Source organism: Bombina bombina, chromosome 2 (genome assembly GCF_027579735.1).
Source record: "Bombina bombina isolate aBomBom1 chromosome 2, aBomBom1.pri, whole genome shotgun sequence".
Taxonomy (NCBI): Eukaryota; Metazoa; Chordata; class Amphibia; order Anura; family Bombinatoridae; genus Bombina; species Bombina bombina.
Window position 1 is genome coordinate 72,245,157 of NC_069500.1, and position 13,389 is coordinate 72,258,545.

The 13,389-nt window shown below is 38.2% G+C and overlaps 1 protein-coding gene across 2 annotated transcripts in view; it reads left to right on the forward strand.

Annotated features, from left to right (window-relative positions):
• The first annotated feature begins 384 nt into the window (after nucleotides 1–384).
• Nucleotides 385–13,389, forward strand: part of ME2 (malic enzyme 2) — a 204,076-nt gene continuing 191,071 nt past the window's right edge. Inside the window, exon 1 of one of the 2 annotated variants that reach the window (XM_053701109.1) lies at nucleotides 385–551. The gene's annotated coding sequence lies outside the window, so the exon portion shown is untranslated. The remainder of the gene's footprint in view (nucleotides 552–13,389) is intronic. The other variant, XM_053701110.1, reaches the window with a different exon arrangement.

Below are 13,389 nucleotides of genomic sequence, written 5' to 3' on the forward strand. Positions count from 1 at the left end.
AGTGCTCTTCCACTGATACAATAAGACCTGCAAAAAATAAGTTTACTATTTCTTACTAGAATGATTTTTAAGTAATGAGACGAAGAATAAATAAACCAGTAAGTATACAAATAAAATAGTACTTTGGGGAAGTCCTGACCGAGCCAGTGGTCCAGCGTGCTGTATACTGCACTAGTCCTTGTTATTCCAGCAGCAGCAAGTGTAACTGATAAGGAAGGAACATCACTAGCACCTTCCTCCATCACCTCACAGTAAAAGCTCCTGGTATCAGCAGCAGTATTACAGCTAATGATTTGTACGTAGTGATTGGGTACCCCGGCTGCCTATCACCAGAAGGCCTTCTGTCCCCGCCCCCTCACATTTCCTTTCCTGTTATCTCTTGCTGCTTGCAGTCTGGCTGCCAGCGGTATAGACTGGAGCAGCACTGCCGGGAGGGGGTGTATATGTCCTGTATTTTATTCACTTCTGATATCAAGCAAGGCCTCCTCCCTCACAGTACTCGTCACCACCGGTCTACAGGACATTTTTTTTGTTTGAAAGATCCGAAGTCCGTAAGTAAACGTTAAATGATTGTGATTTTCGCTTTTTATTAACCATTTATAGACTAAAAAAACAGGAACCTCATTGTTTCGCCAAACCCTGTTGACCTACGGTGTAATAATACAGCTCGCTGGTGTCTGTGGTATAACCAGGTGCACTGTGAAATTAGTTAACCACCTCATCTTACAGAAAATTACTACTGCTCTCTATGTAACTAAATTGGTTTTAACTACTTCGTATTCTAGAAAATGACCACTGCCCTCTATGTAACCCACCCTCACGGTTAGCAGTAGTTGATATTACATTGGTAGATTGAAAGCTCTTGGGGTATAATGTCATTTTGTTAGCAAGACATTGTACTATTGTGTGTATATAGATGGCTTTGTATAAATGATTCTTTATGTAAAGTGTATCTGTTTTATCATGTAATGGCAACATATAGTATGTAGCCTTACAGCTATAAGTGCATGAGTACAGTATATGATACGGATGGCTGTGTATAAATGTGTAAGTATATTCTGTATTAGTGATGCTAGGATGTATCCTGTAGCCTTACAACTAACAGTGCATGAGTATATGGATGCTGTGTATAAATGTGTAAGTATATTCTGTATTAGTGATGCTAGGATGTATCCTGTAGCCTTACAACTAACAGTGCATGAGTATATGGATGCTGTGTATAAATGTGTATGTATATTATGTATTAGTGATGCTAGGATGTATCCTGTAGCCTTACAACTAACAGTGCATGAGTATATGGATGCTGTGTATAAATGTGTAAGTATATTCTGTATTAGTGATGCTAGGATGTATCCTGTAGCCTTACAACTAACAGTGCATGAGTATATGGATGCTGTGTATAAATGTGTATGTATATTATGTATTAGTGATGCTAGGATGTATCCTGTAGCCTTACAACTATAAGTGCATGAGTATATGGATGCTGTGTATAAATGTGTATCTATATTATGTATTAGTGATGCTAGGATGTATCCTGTAGCCTTACAACTATAAGTGCATGAGTATATGGATGCTGTGTATAAATGTGTAAGTATATTATGTATTAGTGATGCTAGGATATATCCTGTAGCCTTACAACTAACAGTGCATGAGTATATGGATGCTGTGTATAAATGTGTATGTATATTCTGTATTAGTGATGCTAGGATGTATCCTGTAGCCTTACAACTATAAGTGCATGAGTATATGGATGCTGTGTATAAATGTGTAAGTATATTATGTATTAGTGATACTAGGATATATCCTGTAGCCTTACAACTAACAGTGCATGAGTATATGGATGCTGTGTATAAATGTGTATGTATATTATGTATTAGTGATGCTAGGATGTATCCTTACAGCTAACAGTGCATGAGTATATGGATGCTGTGTATAAATGTGTATGTATATTATGTATTAGTGATGCTAGGATGTATCCTGTAGCCTTACAACTATAAGTGCATGAGTATATGGATGCTGTGTATAAATGTGTATCTATATTATGTATTAGTGATGCTAGGATGTATCCTGTAGCCTTACAACTATAAGTGCATGAGTATATGGATGCTGTGTATAAATGTGTAAGTATATTATGTATTAGTGATGCTAGGATGTATCCTTACAGCTAACAGTGCATGAGTATATGGATGCTGTGTATAAATGTGTATGTATATTATGTATTAGTGATGCTAGGATATATCCTGTAGCCTTACAAGTATAAGTGCATGAGTATATGGATGTTGTGTATAAATGTGTAAGTATATTATGTATTAGTGATGCTAGGATATATCCTGTAGCCTTACAACTAACAGTGCATGAGTATATGGATGCTGTGTATAAATGTGTAAGTATATTATGTATTAGTGATGCTAGGATGTATCCTGTAGCCTTACAACTATAAGTGCATGAGTATATGGATGCTGTGTATAAATGTGTATCTATATTATGTATTAGTGATGCTAGGATGTATCCTGTAGCCTTACAACTATAAGTGCATGAGTATATGGATGCTGTGTATAAATGTGTAAGTATATTATGTATTAGTGATGCTAGGATGTATCCTTACAGCTAACAGTGCATGAGTATATGGATGCTGTGTATAAATGTGTATGTATATTATGTATTAGTGATGCTAGGATATATCCTGTAGCCTTACAAGTATAAGTGCATGAGTATATGGATGTTGTGTATAAATGTGTAAGTATATTATGTATTAGTGATGCTAGGATATATCCTGTAGCCTTACAACTAACAGTGCATGAGTATATGGATGCTGTGTATAAATGTGTATCTATATTATGTATTAGTGATGCTAGGATGTATCCTGTAGCCTTACAACTATAAGTGCATGAGTATATGGATGCTGTGTATAAATGTGTATCTATATTATGTATTAGTGATGCTAGGATATATCCTGTAGCCTTACAAGTATACGTGCAGAGTATATGGATGTTGTGTATAAATGTGTATGTATATTATGTATTAGTGATGCTAGGATGTATCCTGTAGCCTTACAACTATAAGTGCATGAGTATATGGATGCTGTGTATAAATGTGTATCTATATTATGTATTAGTGATGCTAGGATATATCCTGTAGCCTTACAAGTATAAGTGCATGAGTATATGGATGTTGTGTATAAATGTGTAAGTATATTATGTATTAGTGATGCTAGGATATATCCTGTAGCCTTACAACTAACAGTGCATGAGTATATGGATGGCTGTGTATAAATGTGTATGTATATTATGTATTAGTGATGCTAGGATATATCCTGTAGCCTTACAACTAACAGTGCATGAGTATATGGATGTTGTGTATAAATGTGTATGTATATTATGTATTAGTGATGCTAGGATGTATCCTGTAGCCTTACAACTAACAGTGCATGAGTATATGGATGGCTGTGTATAAATGTGTATGTATATTATGTATTGGTGATGCTAGGATATATCCTGTAGCCTTACAACTATAAGTGCATGAGTATATGGATGTTGTGTATAAATGTGTATGTATATTGTGTATTAGTGATGCTAGGATGTATCCTGTAGCCTTACAACTATAAGTGCATGAGTATATGGATGGCTGTGTATAAATGTGTATCTATATTATTTATTAGTGATGCTAGGATGTATCCTTACAGCTAACAGTGCATGAGTATATGGATGCTGTGTATAAACGTTTATGTATATTATGTATTAGTGATGCTAGGATATACAGTTTCTTGTAGCCTTACAACTATAAGTGCATGAGTATATGGATGGCTGTGTATAAATGTGTATGTATATTATGTATTAGTGATGCTAGGATGTATCCTGTAGCCTTACAACTATAAGTGCATGAGTATATGGATGCTGTGTATAAATGTGTATGTATATTATGTATTAGTGATGCTAGGATGTATCCTTACAGCTAACAGTGCATGAGTATATGGATGCTGTGTATAAACGTTTATGTATATTATGTATTAGTGATGCTAGGATATACAGTTTCTTGTAGCCTTACAACTATAAGTGCATGAGTATATGGATGGCTGTGTATAAATGTGTATGTATATTATGTATTAGTGATGCTAGGATATATCCTGCAGCCTTACAACTATACGTGCAGAGTATATGGATGGCTGTGTATAAATGTGTATCTATATTATTTATTAGTGATGCTAGGATATATCTTGTAGTCTTTCAACAGGTTTAAGGCCCATGGTGACTGGTACCATATCCAACTGATCTTTCTCTGTGATCCAGGGTGGGAAAATATAAATAATATACCAGTTAGAAGAACAATTTCTATAATTTCACCCACTGTTATGTACAGGAAAAGCTTCATTTCCTATTTTTATTCTTTTTTCCCCTTCTATTTTTCTTCTACAGAACAATTTTCAGTGCTGGTTGTGAAATCCCAGTATAATTTTTAGGCCATGATATGCATATTTTAATAATGGCTTTTGCATATATGAAGGCTCATACTTAGCCCACCCCTCTTAGTTATGTTATCAAGATTTTATGATTTCCAGGAATTTTCTAGCTATGTGCACATCTACATGCAATTATATTCCTAACTGTATTTTTGTTAGTTTTTTGATAGGTCAAGGATTTTTAAGTACTGATTGACAAGGGCAGTAAGGGGCAATACTCATTGGATGTAACGTTTTACATATAAACACATGTAAACATTAGTGTGTATTTGATGATGGTCTGTCTTTTTCAACATTTGCTTTAATAAAGGGACATACTCATGCAGTGACAAAATTGTGCTGAGGACAATGTTATCTTACAAATGCCCCCTTGGGTAAGTTTGTTTTTTAACCCTTGCAAAGGAGTTAAATGCATTATACTTTCCAGTAGCTGGTGGCTACATGCATATGCTTCTGATTACTTCACCAGCTGTGTTCCAGTCCAGAGTAGCAATACATTCCAACTACTCTGTGTGACTTGATTTTATTTTTTGTTACAGCCCTTACTTATACAGATGGGTGCAAACTATTGTACATAATAAGAGGGGACATATTTGATTGAAATTTAGCATCCACCCAGAATAAGTAGTATTTATAGGACCCAGAGAGGGACTTCCTATAGAGATACTGTAGACAAATTCAACAGGAGCCAAAACTAGGATTTTAGGATCCATGAATCCCAGAAATAGCTTTTTTTGTTCAGACATACTCATTTTATGTTTTTCATAACCAGGGGCTTAAAAATGTCACAGGTATTTAGAAAAACAATTTAGAAGTGCCACACACAAGTATACCAGGGGTTTCATAAAGCCGGTACTTAAAGGTACATGAAACCCAAATTTTTTTTTTCATGATTCAGATAGAGAATACAATTTTAAACAACTTTCTAATTTACTTCTTTTATCTAATCTGTTTCATTCTCTTGGTATCATTTGTTAAAGGAGCAGCAATGCACTACTAGTTTCTAACTGAACACATGGATGAGCCAATCACAATCAATATATATATATGCAGTCACCAATCAACAGCTAGAACCTAGGTTATCTGCTGCTCATGAGCTTGCCTAGATAAACCTTTCAGCAAATTAAATAATAGAAGTACATTGGAAAGTTGTTTAAAATTGTATTCTTTATCTGAATCATGAAATACATTTTTTTTTGTGTTTCATGTCCCTTTAAGTATCTGCTCACTTGGCCCAGTCTCATGTTTTCTTGCTGTGAAAAAGCTGCAACAAACAGAAAACCACACTGAGTATGCAGGGTCATGTATATACAAATAATTATCAGACTATACAACATAGATCAGGGATGGCTAACTGGCTTAAAAAAATGTCCACCGTTTTTTGGCCCTAGGAAATGGTGCAACTAACTTTGATTCTGTAGACTTCTGGTGGGTGGGCAAACTAGATGGCCACAACTTGAGTCCTCTGGAGGAGCGAACGGCAGAGCGTACCCTGCAACCGTATCTTAATCTGGCCCTGTGCCTCTAGACGTTTTTAGGAATTATGTGTGTGTTTAAAAATGAATACATTTATATGCAGCCCATAAAGTGCCATTATAGTGCAAAAATGGCGTGGTCTGAATTGTTATACCTGCATGGTCGGTAGTGTTACATTAAAAAATCCTGTGGCACACCACCATCCTGTCTGTGAATGAATGTCATGGTTGTAAATGATGCCTGATGAGCCTGTCACATACCTCCCAATATTTCAAAATTTGAAAGAGGGACACCCCCGCACTGTTGTCAGTCTGCCGCGGCACACCTGAGGATCTCTCACGGCACACTGTTCTAACTGATAGTGTTGTGCAACTACCAGTACTGCTTGACTCACCAGCTGTGTCCTCTTGGGACCAGCAGTTCTTTCAGGCTCCCAAGTGGTATTTTAACTATGTGTTTAAAAAGGGTAGTCCCCTTTTTTTTTTTTTTTTTTTTTTTTTTTTTTAAGATATATAACACCTTTACCTAACCAACATTGTTGTATTAATATACTTAATAACATCTAAATCTCCCAGCAAGCTGACTATTTTCTCAGTGCATTTTATTAACTTTTCACAGCCAGACAGTGCTAGCATATGTGTCATACATATAACAACATTGTGCTCACTCCTGTTACGTTATGCAGGCACTAAGATAAGGGGGCAGTCTGCAGAGGCTTAGATACAAGGTAACCACAGAGGTAAAAAGCAGTGTTGGTTATGCAAAACTGGGGAATGGGTAATAAATGATTTCCCATTCATGCTGGCCTCCATAACCCGGCCAATGCTGATTACATAACAAACACTACATGTGAAAATGACATTTGGGTTAATAATATGTTGATATTAGTTAACTATGCAATTAGTAATTAATGTTAGTTCAAACAATTATTGAATTTCCTGTGTGTATCTTATTCCACACCCAGTTTATTTATATCCTGTCATTACTAGGTGTGTGTCTGACTGTGAGAAACCAGATATTAGCCATGAGTATATTAATAAACATACTGCTCTATATTAAATCTGTTCTTGATATAAAATAATGCTATCTTTATTACATTAGTTATATTTGTACATGATATACTGTATGTTTTTAAATAGTTTTGGCAGAATTTATTTATACAGACGTTGCCAGTATTAAAACACAATTACACTAGAATGTGTCTTTAACAAATTGACATTTTATTTAACAAATGCTCATTTCTATCCGTGTTAAACCTCTTAAAAAAACTGTGCTGTGCACCTTTTTGAGGATATGGTTGTTTTAGTGGATTCATATTTATGCTGCACTTGATTGGCTCACTGCCTGTGTCCTGTCTAGAAGTTTAGGTTTAACAATGCATAGCTAAGATGCATATTTAGATATTTGTTAGTTCAAAAAATCTTCTAAAGTTATTACACAATTTAAAGAGACCTAATACCCAGATGCTACTGTTCAGGGATGCATATAATATACATTAACCTTTTCTTACATCAGTTCCTCTCCTCCTTTTGTCATCCCCTTGAACCTCTGAGCATGTAAGCTTAGGAGCCCAGCTGTTTTGTAGGTGACCTTCATGAGAGATTATTTACAACAGTGCAACTCTTGGCAGGGCCCTCTACCCACTTGTTCCCTATAAATCTTACTTTGCATTTTATACCTAATGTTTATAGCAATATGGAATCTGTTGATGCTCTACAAATAACTGATGATATTATTAATAATAATAAAAATAAATGACTTGAAACTGATGCAGCATAACTGTAAAAAGCTGACAAGCAAATATCACCTGCACATCTCTAGGTAAAAAGGAAGATATTTCACCTCAGAATTCTTGCAAGATTGACCACACATCTAGGCAATATTATTATAAATGAAGACACAAGACAAAATTGGGGGAAAAAGGCCGCAGCCCGCGTTTATTATTTTAAAATAATTGATAAACTTTATTAAACCACAATAACATTCAAAAGGTGCTTGCCCCATAAAAAATCACGTGCCTTCCACTGGCGCTCGGCCAGGCACGCCCACATCCTTAACCTCTCCCCATACCTGAGGAGGTACCCAGAATAATTAAATATAACTTAGCGGCTAGCACCCCGCTTTAGCTGCGACAACCACTTACCAAATCCAGGGAGGGAGGGAGGGCGCTTCACTTCGCAGGTCTTCACTCCTGCTCGGCTACAAAACAAGTGAGCAACGGCTCACGTGACCACGCCCCTAATGCCTAGCGTGAGGTCATTAGCCCCTCCTCACATAGGCATTGATCCGGGGCTTCATTGACCACACATCTAGGCAATATTATTATAAATGAAGACACAAGACAAAATTGGGGGAAAAAGGCCGCAGCCCGCGTTTATTATTTTAAAATAATTTATAAACTTTATTAAACCACAATAACATTCAAAAGGTGCTTGCCCCATAAAAAAATCACGTGCCTTCCACTGGCGCTCGGCCAGGCACGCCCACATCCTTAACCTCTCCCCATACCTGAGGAGGTACCCAGAATAATTAAATATAACTTAGCGGCTAGCACCCCGCCACTGCTCGAAAAGACCTTCGAGCACCAACCCACAGGGCTAAGGCCTTTTTTACCCCTTCGCTCAAGTTAAAGTTAAAAAGATGCAGGCCAATTTTGTTAAGATGAACACCATCTTTTAAAAAGAAGCAGCTTCCAGACTCTCCTTCAAACTCCACATGCCTTACGCCGAAGCCACCCAATTTTGCCACAAAGCTTGTGATAGTTCTATTAATCTTTTTACGGGATGAGTCCAATCTTTTAACATCCCAAGCAGACCTCCACGCTAATCTGCACTCAATGTCGGACCAAATAATCATTATCTCAGGTAACAATTCTTTTAACCTAACAATATCTCTTTTGATCATATCTATAAAGTCTTTTTGTGCCATAAACCCCAAATCATTACCCCCTACGTGAATGATTAAAATCTCAGGTGGGTGAAACAATCTAGCCCAACTAATCACTTTAAATAGTAACTGGTCCCACTTCATACCCCTAATCCCAAACCACTTAATTAATATTTTTTCAGATGAACAGCTAAGCTGTAGCCCTGATTCTCTTATTGCTGCCTCTTTCCTTGCCCAGTATATGTAAGAATGTCCCACGATCCAACAATGAATGGGACCTGCTGGAATAAAAAACTATAGCTATAACTTATTAACAAGCTCAGGTCTCACATATAACCTGAAACATTCAGACTTCCATCTCCCAATCTTTTTAACTGTACTAACATTCAAACCAGAAATACTAGCTTCCGTCACTGCCCCAATTCTAAATGAATGACAACCAAATTCACTACTTTTCAAACCTATCCTTTCTAACGCTTTTTTTAATACTGATTCAAATTGAAAACGAGATAAAAATGTGCCGTCCTCGTGCACCAATAACGGAATACCATCAATAACTTTTCTAACAGTAAAAAATTCCCTAACTGCCGTGACTGGGCAGCACAAGCCCCCAATTTCTTTCAAACAAACCCAACAACCCTTACCCATTTGATCCGTTTTAGACTTCTTTAACCAAATTAAAACTTCATGCGGGTTCAAAACTACATTTCTATAACACAAACCCCCGCAATTCCACCTGTTAGCGGATACCAACTCTGAAATCCTAAAAGCACCAAAGAATGCGAGTAAAAATGCCACTCTGAATAACAAAACTTCAAATTGGGAAAAACAAACAAAGGGCAACACTTTAACCAATTTGACAACAACAGCAAAAACCAAAGGTCTTCTATTATCAACTGATACTTTACCCCTAATTATACTCCTTACTGCCATTCTCACAGAATTTTTTTTGGACAGATCGACCCAACCCAACAGGTTAAACAAAAAGGACAAAGCCGCCATATTCCTCTGCACCACCGATTTAGAGATAACCTTCTCTCTCCATTCTTCAATCCAATCTAATAAAAGGAATTCCTCTTTGTCCCCTTCAAAAACAGATAATTTATTCAACCATTGAACCCACACAGGTAGGTAGGCTTTCCAAGTACTAGGAGCTAAGGCTCCCCTCACCGATTTTAACAATCTAGGAAGTTCAAATGCCACATCTCCTCCGGGCAAGGAAAACCGATTTCTTCCGCCTCTGGCACAGCCTCCCGGAATCTCCGCCACTGAAAACGAGAAAGAGCATCAGCCCCAACATTCTCCTTTCCAGGAACATGAATAGCTCTAAAAAAGACATTATGCTTCATACATTCAAAAACGAACATCCTCAGCAACCCAATCACTGGTTTCGAACTGGATGATAGGCGATTGATTGCAAAAACAACCCCCATATTATCAGAATGAAATACTACCTTTCTATTCTCAAATTCGACACCCCAAATTTTTAAAGCTACCACTAACGGAAATAATTCCAGAAATACCAGATTTTTTGTTAGACCTACCTCCGCCCAATATTCAGGCCACGCGCCAGCACACCATTTGTTTCCAAATAGGGCTCCAAAACCATGAGCCCCTGAAGCATCAGTGAATAAATGAAGTTCACTACACAAAATCTCCATAGTCTGAATTAAAGATTTACCATTAAATTCCTTTAAGAAAGCTTTCCAAACTTTCAAATCTTCTTTTACCTGATAAGATAAGCGAATCCGAAAATGGGGAATTTTAACTCCCACAGTGGCTAAAGATAACCTTCTGCAAAAAATCCTACCAACTGGAATGATTTTACACGCAAAATTCAGTTTACCCACTAGAGACTGAATCTCTCTCAACGAAAGCTTCTTTCTCGCAAGAGCTAGGTTAATTGAAGATACGAGATCACTAATTTTTTCCGTAGGAAGTCTGCATTCCATAGAAACAGTGTCAATACAAATTCCCAGGAAATTAATCGCCTGAGAAGGACCTTCAGTTTTTTCATCAGCAACCGGGATCCCAAAGTCCCTAGCTATCAGCATAAAAGAATCCATCAGAACTTGGCATGATTGGGTACCTTCCGGACCCACAAACAAAAAATCATCCAAATAATGAGAAACTGATGACATACCAGAAATCTGCTTTACAACCCATTCTAGAAAACAACTAAATTTCTCAAAATAAGAACAGGAAATAGAACAGCCCATTGGTAAGCATAGATCCACAAAATAGGAACCGCCCACAAAGCAGCCCAACAGGTGATGACAAGATGGATGGACCGGTAACAGCCTAAATGCCGATTCAATGTCCACCTTCGCCAACAAGGCGTTTGGACCCGCCTCCCGAACCAAATCTAAAGCCTTATCAAAGGATGCGTATCTGACTGCAGATAATTCTGGATCAATACCATCATTCACTGAAAAACCCTTCGGGAAAGACAAATGATGAATCAATCTGAATTGATTTGGCATCTTCTTGGGAACCACTCCCAAGGGAGAGACACGCAAATTCTTAAACGGAGGGGCCTCAAAAGGACCCACCATCCTACCCAGAGAAATTTCTTTCTGAATCTTAGCCATCACTACTTCCGGAAAATCCAATGCCGACTTTAAATTACCTGCAAAAACTGACTCAATCCCCTCAGAAAAGGGGATATAAAAACCAACTGAAAACCCCTTCAATAAAGTGCTCGCATCTGATCTTTTAGCTTTCTTCCTACCGTACAATTCTAACCACGGCGCCATCCTTTCGACTTTCACTGGCGTCTTGGCTTTGAATAGTACTTTCGCCTTTTGAGAGAGATTTACCTTTCTTAAAGCATTTTGCACTAGAGTGGACTCCTCCACAAAAGGAACATTCGTGCTTGTATTTACAAGCTGTTCCAAATTTACATGTTCCTTCATTAAATTGGAAGCAAAGCCCTTTTCTGAGGGCCACTGCTGATGATGATGCTGAGGAAGCATTGCTTCCTCCTCCCGTAACACGAAAGGACTGAGACCTTAAAGGAGTCATAAGCTCCAACCATATCCCCATATCCCTATCGTCCCATCTCATCTCAGGTCGAACCGCAAGACGTTGACGAAACTGCTCGTCATACTTCCACCACGCGAGTCCGCCATACGTACGACAAGCACTGGCTATTTCATTGAGGTAACAAAAAAGGGAAGAACAAAGCTCAGGGCTCTTTTCCCCAACTACGCTCGCCAAAATACAAAAGGCAGTCGACCAATTAGATAAAGTTTTTGGCAATTTCCTAAATTTCTTTTTACGCTCCTCTTCCTCTTTTTTAGAAGACTCACTCCTTACATCATCTTTGATGTCAGACTTGATCCACCGGAAGCAATGAGAAAATTTCAATAAACTCTCTCCTCCAAATCTTTTCTTTTATCTCTAAAGATAAATGAATACCCAAAGGCCCAACCGAACATAAGCAAGGGCGTCTCAAAGCCTGATCAGATACTTTCGGTAGCCCTACCATACTTGCACTACTTAAAACTACTGAAGGTGCCTGCTCAGGAGGACCACCTCCTGAGGGGGCAATTTGCTGAACCCAAACACCAACCGGGCCTGAAGTGCCCTCGGCACTCACCGGACCACTATTTTCCAACCTAGCTATTAAATCTTTCAAGCCCTTTAACATCAACTCACACCTTACATCAGAAGCATTCAAATCATGATGCACATTTACACTTGAACTCTCACCTGCAGCATTGGACATTACAGGATTCTCCCTTGTAATGACCGTCTCCCTCCTTGCTTCCTGACGTGCTGATTCGCTACCTTTTCTCTGTTTTTCTCTTTAATTTTCTCTCCTTCTAACCGGAGTCCTAGACCTTCTGGGTCTCCCTCTTTCCCTTGACTGTTTATCCAGTGATCCCCATAGAGAAGAATCGCCTATTTCTTTGTTTTGTCTGAACGTAATAGGCGAACGGGATCTCTCCCGCCGCCGTGACACTGAACTCCTGGAACTTTTCTCCTGTCTCTTTCTTCCACTGTGGACTACCTGAGGCTGAGAGGATGCGTATTCCCTGTTAGCTAACCCTCTATCATAAACACTAACACCCCTATCAACAGAGCCCCCGCTAAGAAAATCACTATCATTACTAACCCTAGTGTTCACCCTTGCTAAATTACTCGACCTGTTACCCTCAGAATTAACATTACCTGGAACTAGAGCTCTAATTAACTGTGATACAATATCTAAACTGTTTACCTGCTCCGACGCTGCTGGTCCTGGTAAAGCTGCTTGCTCTTCCTCTTCCCCGAAATCACTGTACTGTTCATCAATCCATAAAGAGTCTGCTTCCTCCTGTATCCTAGAAGGAAACGTATCACTGCTCCGGCCAGGTGTTATAAACTCAGGATGTATAGAATCTGAGGAAAAAGAAACGTTAACCTGCCTAGAGGCAGCCTCCCTATTTACAATCCTACTTGTTCTATCACTACCATTATCCTCCTTCAAAAACATCTCTCTGGTACTATCATCTACACTGGCACTTTCCCAATTTCTAAAACTCTCTGACCTAACATTCCTCTCAGCGTTTCCTTCTTCTGAACCT